We start from the raw sequence: 14324 nt of genomic DNA on the forward strand, positions 1-14324 counted from the left end.
TCCACGTGATAAGGTGTCTCACTACTGGTAGTTGATTTGCTGGAAATTAAACATTGAGCTTCCCATTCCACATCCTCATGTCTAAAAATAGCCTCCATCCTCTTTGCGAAAACCACTTGTAGCCCACCATCAACCATAGCCTTAAGTAGTGTTTTCTTTCCATTAACCATGAATTCCAACTACATATGTTTGAAGTCTTGAACATAACATTCAAGAGAACCAACCACTGTACTCCTAAAATAGCGTCTACATTCCTCAACTTGAGCACATAAGAATCTCCTATCAATGTGTACTCTCCCATTTGTATGTTCATGGTGGCACAACCCAATTGCAACTCAATGGAAAACCATCTTCAACAATAATGCCAAATCCATGGAATTTCTTAGCTTGTAGTTCATGCTTCCTCACTAATCCTTCATCTATAAAAATGTGTATAACTCCACTGTCCACTAAACATACCATTCCTTGTCCTCTAAGGGCACTTTTCAGTCGAAAAGGATGGCTATGAGGTACTTCAGATGATGTCGCAATGTGAGGAGTCTATCTATCCACAATATCTTCCAACTCAATTTTTTGAGGCTGAACCTCTTGTCCAACAACATCCTCATCAGTGTTGTCTTCCTTCTCATTTTGTTCCTCATCATTCCAATGGACTTCTATCAAATGCACCTTACCTTTTCCATGACAATAGTGACCAAGGTCTTGTTGAGGTGAGTTTTGTTCCATTACAACATGCAAGCTCGAATGCTTTGTATTGAATATGTGTGCTAATATGCTAAACAATGTTGATGAATTGTGTGATTAAATGAGACAAACTCAAAGGTCCTTAATCATGGACTTTCACTTGGTTATAATGATGTGGTATGTTGGTTATCACAAAGAGACTTATGTTATTCATTCTATGAATTTCAATTACTTGCACTTCTAAAGGTTTAGCTTCACAATGTGCGATGAAAATATAGTTTGATTTTCCAATTCTCCAATTCAATTTAAACTTAAACTTCTACTTCTATTTCTAACTAGAAAGGAAATGAAGTATGGATGAACTTGAACTCTACGAGCTACAATCTTGTTAGTGACACCATCCACCTAGTGCAAGCTCCCGAGGAATTCTCAAATGGTTTTCACATCAATATCTCCCCTTCAATCCCATCAAATGTTTGCAAACTAAAGATTGAATATCAATTGAAGTTGTGCTTTCTATCATATGCTAACACCACAAGGCACAATTACAATCAGCAAGAGGCTAGTGGTCTGGTTTTGTTCAAGTTGAGAAAGTAAACATTCACAATTACTTTCATTCAGATAAGCTACTTCAACATGAAACGAAATCTACTCCAAGTGAAAGATTGAGGAAACCATGTGTTTGTCGTACAAGGTAAACGGATACTTATTGCATCAAGGTATTAGAATGTAATGCAAAACATGATACTTTATTCATATAAGTAGTATGCAAACAACAATTACAATGATAATGATGATTCAATAGTCCCTTCGGACGATGTACATATACTTTTTCGAAGGGGTGCCTCAACTGTCATGCGCCCTTTCGGATACCTATTCTACCCGTAGGCTATAATATTTTTACCGACAACACCATGCAACACTTCAAAGCAACATTAAGTAATTCACCATAAAGAACCAACAATGAATCATCAATCACTTTGAAAGCCTTATAGAAACAATTTGATCATGTCTCTCCCTTAGCTAGCCTAATCTAATCTAATCTTCTACAATCTCGAAGATTCTAACTCTTCTCCTTTACAAATGAGAAGGCCTTGGCCTAATATAGGTGTTCAATTGCAATGGAAGGCCAAGATCAACAATCTCTAATTAGGGTTGTCACCTTATCAACCAATTACACAAAGGCATCGTCTTGTGGGCCAATTAGAAAATTACAAAGGTTTTGATAGCCAGTGAGAAAATTGTACACTTGGGACGATATGATTGAATGTGCTTGTAACTGGAAATTCCTGATTGGTAGAAGACAACTAGGTGCCAACTCAACATCCTTATCTTGTAGACTTGACCAATTCTTTGGTGATGGGAAAATATCTCTTGATACTCAACATTGCCAAACCTTCAATTGTGATGGCAAATTCCCAAATTGCTTCATCTCTCAAATTTTCTACATCCTCACTCCTAGATTTTTTCTCATTATTATGATTTGAATTTGCACCTTGAACTTGTATACTTGGCACTTCATCTTTTTTTGAATTTTTACTTGAGTGATTGACTTGAATCTCCATCTTCATCTTCATCTTTGAATTTATCTTTCGCAACTTGAATTAATCCTACTCATTTGGAGTCCTCAAGCTTGTTGATGTCAGTTTTGTACCACTACATAACATATAGCGATTGAATACTTAATATGGAATATCAAACACTCAATCACTCTCTTGAAAAGTAATTACTCATGAAGACATGAGAATAACTCCAATGTTCCTTACAAATGTGGATACTAACTTAGTTATATTAATGCGATTTGTTGATTAATCACGTAGGCGTCCTTACGTTATTCATTCAAAGATACTTGGACTTTTGGTGTGATGGTGATGAATCTAGCTTTGTAAAATATATGAGCACCAAATGATGTTGATGGTGATGATGATGGGGAGTGTGTTTGCCAATGGTGTTTCTCCTTTTCTAGCTTTCTAAGAATGAACTCCAATTACCAAACTACTTGTTGCTTTACTTCTACTCCTATGAATGGAAAGATTAGCAAATGGACGGGGATCGAATTTGATGAAAGCTTACCAGGGGCTCTACCTCCATAAATGCAATGATTCAAGGGAAAAAAAAGACAAGATTACCACGCAAGGTTTCCTAACAAGCTGTTAGGATGCTGGTGGCCTAGTTTATAGATCCCTATCAAACATTCACTAATATCACCATACAACTATCCATCTACTCTTACTCTTACTTAACAACTTTGTTGAAATGAAATCTACTTTAACAACTTCAATGGAAATTAACTCCAACTATTGGAAGTAGAAACCATGCAATAACACCAAGTGTTCTTAATCACCATGCAAGTCACAACAATGATAAAGAGAAGCAATTTTGGTATTATCTTAGCAACAATTTTCAACCCTTTACAAATGAGAGCAAATGGCCTTATATATGAGCCAAAATTACAACCAACGATAGAGATTAAGAGGCAAAGTCAACAATCCAAATCAAATCCTAGAAACCCTAATTAGGGTTGTCACCCCATCAGTAAGAAGGTGCCACCTCATCAATGGACCAATGAAAAAAAGGAATAGTGGCAACAAATGAGAAGGCACCAAAATTGTAGCCAATCAGAATCAGACACCTATCCTACCCAAGAAGAAGGAGAAATTGCCATTTGGGTTTACACTAAATGATCTAATATAATTCTACCATTTTCTTTCATCTTTTTATCCAAGGCAATGAACTTGGCTAGCCTGTCGTTGACTTCCTTCATGGGAGGGCAAAGTGTGTGCTTCATCTTGAGCTCAGTTGAATTCATCATGTTGCTCACTGCTTGCAGTGTCTTTTCATGATCCTTCTCATACTCTTTTGCATATCCAATAAAGGCATTTAGAGAGGCAAGGATGCCTAAATGCTTCTCTCATCCAATCTTGACCGAAATTATGTCTCATTGACGTTCTCCTCTTTGATATCTTCAAAATCAAGTGCAGCCCCAACATTGCTCATCATGGTTGAAATGGAAGTGTCAATGCCTGGGTTATGTTGTGCAATCTCACTCTGTATCTCTTCAAGTATCCTCAATCTAATGGTCAAGGCAACAAACCAAGACTCTACCGTACTCATTCCTCCTTCATCTACCAATTTGGTTTTCTCCAAATATCTTTCTGGTAGCTCGATAAATGCCTATAGCCTGGGAATGGCTAAGTCCTTGACTGGAAAGAAATCCTTCCACTCACCTTTAAATGTTTTGAATTTATCTCTAATAGCCATTAATGACTTGAATGTTGAGACAAAGGAAGGCAAGAAATTTCGCCCATCTGGAATTGTATCATGGATCCAATCCTTGACTTAGTGCAGTTGAGCCGATATCTCTTCTGTGTTGCTCCCGCTATCTTGTGGAAGGGCTGCCTTATGCAACTATTGGATAGGCTAGCAATCTCTCCAATACTTGTTTTTAGCCTCCAACTTCACAATCCTTTCATTTGTCTTCCTCAACCTTTCTCTAATTGAAACCATGCCTTCCTCGATCTCTTCACATTCCATGTCATCCGTGATTTTTCCCAAGTTATGCTCTACTATTTCATACTCCTGAGCTACAATCTCATCCACTGCCTTGCTAACCTTTGGTATAACAATCTGAACCTTTCGGTGACCCTCATCATTGCTCTTGATTACTTTTGCCACCGTTTTTACAATTTTTTTCTATTTCTCGCTATCCCTCTTTTCCACTAACCCTTGAATATCTTAAACTGTACAGACAGTCACCACCTCGCCCCTTGGCATAAGCATTTGTCTTAACCATAGCGGTGCAGTGCATCTCCCTAAATCTGGATTTGGTTCAACTAGCAAAGCATCACCATCGGCCTTGGGCGCTGGCTTATTTCCTCAATATCAATTGGCCTATCCTCTTCTTTGCTAGTGATTGTCACATCATCTCCATGTTGGTTCTCTGAAAGAGGAGAGTACTCGGTACTGTTATTGTAACCGCTTGATTCCGAATTAGAGCTCACCTCTACTGCCTCCCATTGTCCACTTGTATCATCCTCTTGGCCTCTAGCCTTGACGGTGTTGCATTTTGTCTCTTTGTTGGAGGTTACTAATGTTCTTTGCTTCTCTCAACCTCCAAACCTCTTTTCTTGCTCTTAATTGTTCTTTGTAGCTGGCTACTACCTCCACCTTTTTGTTCGATTGACTCTGTTGGACCTTCCTCTGGTTTCATCTTCTCATAAGTAAGGCGTACCTTTTGACTTTGTAATTGCCTTAACTTCTCATTGTACTATGACTCAGTATGTAAATCAACTATCCTTGTAATTGCCTCTAATGAAGGATCCTAATGATCATCCCAATCCACTAGACCCAATTCAGTTCCATCTACTGTATCATAATATTCTCTTAACACTTCATCATCTTCCAGTTGATCAAGAATATCAAGGCCTCTCCATTTGATTGCCCTCATCATGCCCACTGACAATCTTGAGAAAGTTAGTTTCCTCACATGAAAGTCATCATGTGCATTGGCCCAAAAATCTTCTATAGTACGAATATGTTTGAATGTATTTCCATGAGACGCCTTGATAAGACCATTAGGATTGAATCCTTGTCTTGCTCTATACCATCCTAGATGATACCATTCTAATTCTTTCTTCGCAGCTGCAAAGGCGACAAGATTGGGGCAAGTATCATTGCCTATTCCAAGTGAGAAGGTAATCCCTATCTCACCTTTAAGTTTCATCATCTTGTCATAATGCTTAAGTTGCCTAGCCAACTCCATCAAAACTATCTCAGGTGGGTACCTTGGAAGTCTCTTGGGACAAACTGTACTTCTTGCCACTCTAATATATGTGAATTGCGAAAATTGGACGAACCAACTCCCATACATTATAACTTTTGCTTCCACTTCTGTTGAGAGTCTCCTATCAGGTGTCCTTTGTAATATTCTTACCGTCTTCATGGCAAAGGCGTCATAGAACATCTTATAATCTTTGGTGTTGTGCAAATGAAGCTGTGTATAGCACACTCATGCACCAAACATTGCCCCAACCCATTGCCAATCACTCCTAAGGCCTTAAGTCCAAGATTTTCATATAGTCTTGCAATCAAATAGAAAAGATAGGACCCCATATAGAATTGCTTTTGATTTTGCACTGTCCTAAGTTGCAACTCTAAATTTTCGCTTATAATTCTAGCCCAATCAAATTTTATCTTTCCATTTTCAATTTCATTAATAAAGAAGTACATCCAATTCTCGAATTGCATACCTTGAGCCACACCCATGATTCGGCTGAAAAGCACAATTAGATTGCCATACTCTGATTTGAAATCTGACCTAGTGAGCTTTGATGACCTGGTAACTCCTTTCTTGCCTTCGTGTAACCAATTATGCTTTAGATGAATGAAGTAAGCCTCCTGATTATCCTGAAATAACTTGGCTGCCTAATCCATCATTACCACTGTCATGCCTTTATACTAGGGAATATTAAATACTTCTTCGACCACTTGTTTGCCGATATTGGCTAACACTCTCTTCCCTTCATAAAAAATGGACTTAGTAATAATATCAAACCAAGATGCACACTCCATTACCAATTCCGGACAAGGCAAGGTAGGAGGAAAAACCGCCACGTGTACAATTCCACTGTTGTAGATCTTCTTCGCCATGGGGGATTGTCCTTCCTTCAATCTATCTTTCAATTGTATCATGTTTACTATACCGATATTTGTATCAGTTATTCGCCTCACTTTCGAGAAGAAGGTGGTCTTAGACATCATGTCTTCCTTCTCTTTTTTGGTATCCGTTCCTTTTGGGTTCTTGCTTGCACTAACATATACCATCCTAAACACTTATTTTTGCCCTTTTGTTCTAAATGATATGGACTGCAGTTATCAATCTTCAACCTTCTTTCTATCGATGGAATCTAGCTTATTTCTGCCTCTCCAAGTCCTATATCTACACTTATCAATCTCCAACCTTTTTTCCTAGGGGTGGGACTACCATTTATTTTTGCCTCTTCGTTACCTTAGGTTGGACTACACTTATATCTCCAAACTTCAATCTTAGGGTGGTCTAGCTTATTTCTGCCTTTTTAAGTGCCCTATTTACACTTATATCTCCGAACTTAAACCTATCAATGGAATGATGAAGTGGCGGATGATGAGTGCAAGAAGAAAACAAAGGAAACGAACCAAGCAAGAACAAGGAATAGAATCCCCCTTTAAAACCAATTCTTACCTCTAAAAATGAGTAGAATTTTACCTTAAATCTGTCTTTACCAATAACCGGGTCTCTTCAAATTCAAATCAGATCTTAGAAAATTCAATCTCGCTTGCAAATAATGATACCCTAGCAAAAATCAGAATTTCGACTTCCTTGAAATTGCCCACATTTGCCAAAATCAAACCTTGAATCATATTGCCTCTTCTCCAAATAAAATCAGTCAATTATGGAAAGAAAAATTGCAGCCAAAGATGGAGAAATCAGACCCAACAAAAATCGCCCAAGCTGAAAAAAATCAGATCTGCTCCAAAATCGCCCTAGGGCAGAAATTCCCTAAGGAGAAAAATGCCGCCAACAAAAGGAAAATCTGCCCCAAAAATTGCCCAAGCAAGAAATTCCCCTCTAGAGGAAAATCACACATCCAACGAGGAGGAGGAAAAAGGAATGAGAAAATAACAGGAGGGGAAGCCCCTCTTATACCACACTTTTTGCCTCTCCAAGTGGGCCGACCTGCCTAGAGGAAAAACAAAATTAAATTAGCCCCTTAATTAATGGCTTAGATATAAATGCAAATTAAAATTACTTAGACTATAGTGAAATTGACACATTTAATTGCTAGTTTTGATCAAAAATTGCAAAATAGAAACAAGGCAAGCCTAGGAGAGGTCAAAATTTTTATTTAATAACGTTTTGGCAATTAAAATATCATTAAAATCAATTTTCAATTCCAATTTACCGATTTCCTTTAACATTTCTAAAATCTTCTAGGCAATATTTCAACCAAATTAACGAGGTTTTGCAATATAATCTAATTTCAATTTTGCAATACAATTTTAATTTTTTTTAACAGAATAAATCCTTTTCCTAGCAGTCAAAATTCAAACTCCAATTTCAATTTCACTATCAAAAATTTCCTTTTTCACCAAAAAAATTTCAAGATTTTCCAAAATGATTAAATCTAACAAATTCATTTTTGAAAATGCTCAAGTTTATACAATTTTTTCAAATTTTCAAAAATCCATCTAAGTCCAAAATTTGCAATTTTACCCTGCTAGGTATTATTTTAAGCATCAAAAAAATGTTGTTTTGAAACTTGTTTGGCCTAGGGATAAAATTACATGCTCCGGAAAAATCAAGTTTCGCATCGGGTGAAAAATAAACCAAATACCCTCCTGGCCCGAAGGCATCCAAGGTGTAAAATTTTCAATCAAAAACTTCTGGACCAAGCCAAATTTGCTAAGGAAACCAAAAAAAAATTCCAAAAATAATCTGCGAAAATTGCCAAGGCTTGCCCGAAAAAGAGGGTCCCCAAAAACTTTGGGGCGATGGTGTGAAATCCTCACAACGAAGCTTAAGCACGAGGCTTCTACTTGAAGTCTTGAATATCTCCTTGCCACCATCTCCATTCTTCGAAACCTTTCCTTCTTTGAAATCAACCTTGCAAAACAAGAAGACAAATTTCATTAAGTTCTCAAACTTGATGAGAAAAAATGAAGGAAATCCCAAAACTTTCATGAAATAAAACTGCATCTATATTTTGTTGAAATCAATCTCCTCGTCTATATCTAAAACGAGGAAGCAAAACACAATACAATTATGGGCTCTCCTTAAAACCAAACATCTCTTACTCCTGGCAACCCGAGATTTTTTTTTTTAATTCTGAAAAACTAAGCAAGTTTCTGCAACAAATAGCATGCCCAGATTTTATTTCCTTCACCACCTTTGTCTCAGATATTTTGGGAGGAGACTACCTCAAATGTTCAAAATTGTTGCTCTCTCAAGATAGTTTGCTTCCCACTCCAAGGTGATTCTCCCCCTCTTCATTTGCTGCCTTTCCAAGAAGATGTTCGCTGTATATTAGAGGAGAATTTTCTGCCTTTAGTAGCAAGGATAAGACTGTTTTGATTTGACGTCCAACTGATATCTCTCTGTCCTTTATATAGGCAATCAACTTTATGAAGAGCCAAGTCCTCATAGAGGCCAACTAGGTTCTCCAACCCAATGAAAAAACATTTTATTTAATTCATTTATAACTCTGTAAGACTGACTAGATTAAGGGAAATTAATGATTTTTAGATGCTTGACTGTCCCTCTCAATAAAATTGCTGCTTATCAATGTTTGGGTGATCCTCTTCATGGGGTGTAAATCTCATATGATGGAGGAATTATAATTTCTCTTGGGTGGCGGAATCCACCACCCTAAGAGGAATATTTCAGTATCAAACCTTTGTCTCCTCACCCTCATTAGGCCTTCAAAACATTTCCTCAAACTTCAATGGCCACCCTCTTGCAAGTTCAGATTTCAACTATTATTTTGGGAAGAAAAAACATGTTTTACAATCTTCCATATCAAAGCCAGAATTCTAACAGTGTAGGGATCAATGACCCTGAGGGTGGTGGGATCTGCCACTCGCAGAGGATTACTTCTCACCTGCTTTCATTTTCCTCAACTTGATCTTTCCTCAATGTGATCCTCCTTGACATTACCTTTCAATTTTCTCAAACTATCTTCCGTGTTGCCACCTTAGGCTTAAATTAATCCAATTTTCAGAGGAGTGGAGATTTCATCCATGAGAGGAAAGGCAATTCCTCTTTGGGTGGCGGAATCCACCACCCTTAGAGGATTTGTTTCTCACACCACCTAATTTTCCACCAAGACATATTGGCTACTCAAACCTGATTGATCATCTGAATTGTTCATTAAGGTTTCCGCGATGACTTAATCACTATGTGATTTAGAAGGGAATGACTCATGTTTTAGACCTCCAAACTCAAGGCGGAAATTAGCCTGTGAAGAGGAAATCAGATTCCTTATCCAACCTCAATCTCCACTTCACCAAAAACTCAATGCAGTCATTCTATCCTTCCACTCTTTGGATCAGATTGTCATCAAATTGTGTTTTGCTCATCTCCAAGTGTTTCAAACTTGCTTCTCTCCAGTCATGTCAGTTTGACTGACCATTACCCCCATCATTTCTGTCTTCTGCCATGTTGCTCTTATATGCAACCACACAGGTGGGCAAGAGGTGTGGCTCTGATACCACTGAAATGTACTATGCTACAGATGCACAAAACATACAAAACAAATTGTAAAACCAGTATAAAGCTTCTGATCTGAAATTGCAAGCTACACCAGAATTCTCAACTTTCCAATACATTATTTCTCTAATTTGAGCACCCAGCTGCTTATTGAGAATCTATTATAAATCAACTATAACAAAATGAAGAACAACTATCATACCGGAGCAGTGCTTCTTAAGGATATATATATATATATATATATATATATATATATATATATATATATATATATATATATTTCAACCAATTATAGACAGATTTTGAAAATGAAAATCATAGAAAGAAAGTTCAGATACGGCAGTAATAGAAAACCTCTTGACAGGCTGCAGAGTCTGTATATCTACACGTCCACCTTGCTGCAGTTGAGAAACCAGAATCACTGATCAGATCTTTGATTGTTGGAACTGGTTGTATACTGAAAGATTTAATGCAGTTAATCTTCTGGGATTCTGCCCAGAAGTATTCCCTTCTCCAGGGGTTTTGTCCTGAGAATGGATATGATGTTTCTGACTTGCAGAGCATAGAAAAATAATAATCATGATAAAAAATACTTCCTTCTTCTCATGCGATTTTTTTATCACAGCCTCAGCAATCAAGAAAGCAGACTTTTTCTTTTTTCCATAACAAAAACCAATTGATGGCAATGGCTAAATTCTCCCCACATGCCATGTCACAAAAAAACTACTGAGCTGGCTGAGGTAACTTAATTGTTAAGTTGAATGTCCTTTAAAAAATGGTCCCATGCCCATGACTGAAAAATAGGACATAAGTGATTCAGAACAGTGACTCATCCCCCTCTATTAATTTTATTACCTTGGCCTTTGGGGACTTAATAATATGAAAGGTTTTGGGAATTTCATTATTTATAAATGGAGACATGAAACGAGAGGGGACATACATTCACACCATCTCATACCTAGGACACGTGTAACTAGAGTGTTCAATTGATAGTCATCACTATTTCTTGCTAATATGATTATCTTACTAGGTTGAAAAGAAGACTGTTGGTGTAAATGCAACATGCATTGTATTCATCTGCACTGTCTCTAGCCTCACTTTAAAATGCCAGTTTTCAATGTTTCTCTTTTGTGGCAAGGCAAAAGGTATGTTGCTCTTGGATAGATGGTGTATTGAAGAAAAGGATGTGGACCGGCCACTATTGAAGGAGATCTTGTAAGTGGCCTCCCTAATCCCTTCTTCACTAAAGGTTGAGATTTTAATTTTGCACTCACTCACAATATTTGCTTCTTCTTGTTCTTTCATGTATGCCACTATTAGTTTCTTTGTCAACCATTTCTTGATTGACCATTGACAAAGTATAATTTAATGGCAGTCATAGCACATAAGTGAGCTTTCACTCGACCATACAAGCCCTTATATTGGGTCCCACATTGTTTAGAATTCCGAAGAAAAGCTCTATTTTTAAAATTTTCTCAATCCTTGTAATATATTTGCATAGAGTAGATGCTTGATCATATTTCAATTGTTTATTTGACTCGAGGACCATTGAACTTGAACTAGTAGGGATTCTGAAATAGGTCGTTATAAGATGAAAAAAAATATATAAATGAAAATATGACATGGAGGCAATACAAAGAACAAAAAAGGCAACCATACAATATGTATAAATGTAATAAAAATTTAAAAGCAAGTGCAAAAAGACATTTGAATTGTTTTTTTGAAAAAAATCTGAAGAAGGTCTTTCTTTTTCAAGGTTATTTTTAAGCTCAGAAAAAAAAAAAATTTAATAACTTGAAAAATTCTCACAAAATATTTAGTATTAACCTTTGATTGATAAACATTCTTTGTGTAAGCTAGATACCACCCCGAGCATTTAGCAAATGTCTTTGGCACCTTTGCAATCCTTCACCTTCAGGGAAAAACTAGCAAGCTTAATAAGTGAAAAAATGTCAACTTTCAATGTTGAAAATGCATATTTGGTTGTTAAAGAAGAGTGGATTGAATGTTTGATGGATTTTTTTTTATTAATTTCTTTTTTGGCCTATGGATTCTCCTAGGCATGGTTCGGCACATGCTGAATACCTTGTGGGTATGTCTTGTTAATGTTTTGCTCAGAAAATAAAGATAAACAGCAATAAAAGATATAATAAAAATGCACAAAAGACAGGAGAAATTATCCTAGGAAAACCCTTCCACTTGAAGGGAAAAATCCAGAAAAATATCTCTTTTATTGATAATAATAATTCAAATACAATGCTTTCACTTTGATACAAGTGTATTTACTATTTAGTATTTACACACAAAGCAATCTCATATATGTATATACAAACATGTATATGTATAATTGAGAGACCCCTCATATCACAATTGAAGGTTTCTTCAAATTCCAAACACATGACTCTACATGTGTCGTGTGTCTCTTTGTATAATAAAAGCTAAATATTTAGAGTGTGACACTTAGCACACATTGAATGCCATGTTGTGCTCACCTAATATGACGAAAATATTATCATAAATATCTTCTCTAGCTGATGGCACAATATAGAGGTATTGTCCCAATTTCAACATATAGCAAAATCAGAGATAAAGATCTCTATTGCAGTTACAATCTTAAACACTCCATCTTAGAAAGAGAGATCTTTAGTGTGGCAGACACTCGTAGCTGCAACCAAAGATATTAGTGATAAGTCTTATCACATAGATTCTCATTAAAACCATGTTATCTCAGCATAACATAATTCACCATAGTAGCATAAAATTAATGTCATGGATTTACACACATGACTTTCACCATGCCTCATCGCAGCGGGTGAAACGAGGGCTTTCAGCTCAAACTTCTCCCCAAGAAGAATGTATTTCCACCATGCCTCATCGTAGAGGGTCAAACAAAGGCTTTCACCTCAATCTTCTCCATGAGAAAAATGCATTTCCACCATGCCTCATCACAGAGGGTGGAACAAGGGCTTTCACCTCAAACTTCTCCCTAAGAAGAATATGTTTCCACTGTGTGTCATCGCAGAGGGTGGATACACCATACCTACTCACAAAGGGTGGAACAAGGGATTTCACCTCGAACTTCTCTCACAGAGAAGAACTCATTAACAAGGGATTTCACCTCGAACTTCTCTCACAAAGAAGAACTCATTGACAAGGGATTGCACCTCAAACTTCTATCACAAAGAACAACTCATTAAAGCACAAAAGGATCATTTGAATGTTAAGATGCCCTCTCAGCCGAGATTCTCTCAAGAGGGGCAGCAAACTCATAGTTTGAATATCACAATAAATTGATTTACTCCAATGATTGATCAAGCAAAGAACTTTTGCAGTCTCCTTCTGCCACACACGCTCCCTCTGAATTTAATTTCTGTAGCTGAATAGTCTCCCTGAATGACATTTCTTCCTCTAATGATAACCTATGTAGGGTCTTCCTTTTTAATGAAGTTGAGTAACCAATTCAGCCCCATGACAATAAGCAGTGTTTCCCATGTTCACGACTTTGCATGTGATTTCACATCATCTCAATGCTTCTTGATCCATCTTGGAAGCATTTTAGAGAGATTAGTAATAGAATCAAATAGACTAATGCTAGAAGCACACATGATTCACTACTCTCAATGTTATTGCATGAATCAAATTTATAAAATTCATGATCAATATAAAGTATTTCTCTCTTCATAATTTTGTCTTCCTTACAATATGCCAATAGATCTTTCACCATCACACATACATAGTGCAGGCAGAGAATGCAAATTCGAACCCTAGCACAAAAGATTGCATGAGAAGCCTTGATAGCTGAGATTGAAACACCCACAATGAATTTACGAACAGTGTATTCAGCACCTATTAGATGTCATGACTCTTCTAGAAACCAAATGTCCTATTCTAGTTAAGATTGTTTCCTTAAACCTGCTCTGATGCCATGTTAATGTTTTGAACCAGAATATCATAAAGGCAATAATCAGAACCTTTAACATCAAAGCAATGGAAATCAGACTCAGATCTACCCTAGGAAAACCCTCCTACCCAAGGAAAAATCCAGCCACACCTGTAAAGTAGATCTCTTCATTTAATGCTATCTCAGGCTTTTGATTGTTAACACTTAACAATCTAACGATCAGCCTTGTACAGAGATTTATCACTTTGATGTCTCACAGACAATATATTCAATGACAATGTCTCAACACATAAGTCTATTATTCACTGTTCGTGTACAGCATGATACTAAAGCATGTAATGCACTTATTACCAAAGATGTATTCTCCAGACGTGGAATTGACTAACTGCACCCCTAAAGATAATTTTGAGAATAATACATTCACAATAATCTCTGCTGTGTGTCATCCAACTGAACACATCCAAAAACTAATATACGCTATTTTTGGAGAATACC

At 36.8% G+C, this 14324-nt stretch overlaps 1 protein-coding gene across 1 annotated transcript in view; it reads left to right on the top strand.

Annotated features, from left to right (window-relative positions):
• LOC149533024 (ribulose-phosphate 3-epimerase, cytoplasmic isoform-like) overlaps positions 1–14324 on the top strand; it is a 105449-nt gene that overhangs the window by 89343 nt on the left and 1782 nt on the right. The window lies entirely within an intron of this gene.

This window comes from Cupressus sempervirens, chromosome 10 (assembly GCF_028749045.1).
Source record: "Cupressus sempervirens isolate cs-2001-9-10 chromosome 10, ASM2874904v1, whole genome shotgun sequence".
Lineage (NCBI taxonomy): Eukaryota > Viridiplantae > Streptophyta > Pinopsida > Cupressales > Cupressaceae > Cupressus > Cupressus sempervirens.